We start from the raw sequence: 925 nt of genomic DNA, 5'->3' as shown, positions 1-925 counted from the left end.
GGGTGCGGCCTCACCAGCGCCGAGTACAGGGGCACGATCACTTCCCTACTCCTGCTGGCCACACAATTTCTGATACAAAATTCAGTATATTCTGTATATTAGTACTTACTCAGTGCATTCTGTATATTACTACCTTTTTGTTGTGTGTTGCAGCTCAGTCCCAGGTTCCTGTTTACCTTGTAACCTTCCTTAAGCTATTTAAAGGAGACTGTCAACTGATCAGGGTGAGGAAGTGGATCTGTAACAAATTCCCAATGCTATGCTGCACTTAACACCCTCGCTGATCCACAGGCTCTGAACCAGCATGTTGTCCATGGTATAGAAGAGCTCCATGCGTTCAAGCTGCTTCTTCACATAGAGGAACACTCTCCCCCTCATTTTCCCTTTCTGTCTTTACTAATGAGCCCTTCATTCATCAGAGAGCTCCAGTTGTGTGAGCTGTCCCACCATGTTTCAGTTTTTCCAAGAATGTCACAGTTCTGCATCTGCACACGGAGCAGTTCCTAGTTCCTCCTTTTTGTTTCCCAGGCTGGATCCATTTGTATACATATACTTAAGGTAGGTTCCCTTTTGACTTGTTTTATCTTGCCCAAGGGGTACCTTGCTCCCATCACCCTGCCCCATTTACTTAACACCCCTGAACTCCATTCCTTCACTTAGTGTAAGCAGTTATCGCCATCCTCCAAGGTATGAAGTGTAAGTCTCTCCTCACCAGATTTACAAACCTGTTGGCAAAGACACTCTTACCCCACTTTGTTAGATCTCCTTGTTCCTCTGAGAGGGACCCACGGTGATGAAAGCCAGAGCACTATCTATGGCAACAGCTATGTGGCCAGTTGTTACCTCTCAGGATTGCATCCCCTCTGTTGTGGTTTAACCTCAGTTGGCAACTGAGCACCACGCAGCCGCTCGCTCACTCCCCCCA

The sequence above is a fragment of the Pygoscelis adeliae genome, unplaced genomic scaffold (assembly GCF_000699105.1).
Source record: "Pygoscelis adeliae isolate BGI_AS28 unplaced genomic scaffold, ASM69910v1 Scaffold154, whole genome shotgun sequence".
NCBI lineage: Eukaryota > Metazoa > Chordata > Aves > Sphenisciformes > Spheniscidae > Pygoscelis > Pygoscelis adeliae.
Note: the sequence above shows the minus strand (reverse complement) of the source record.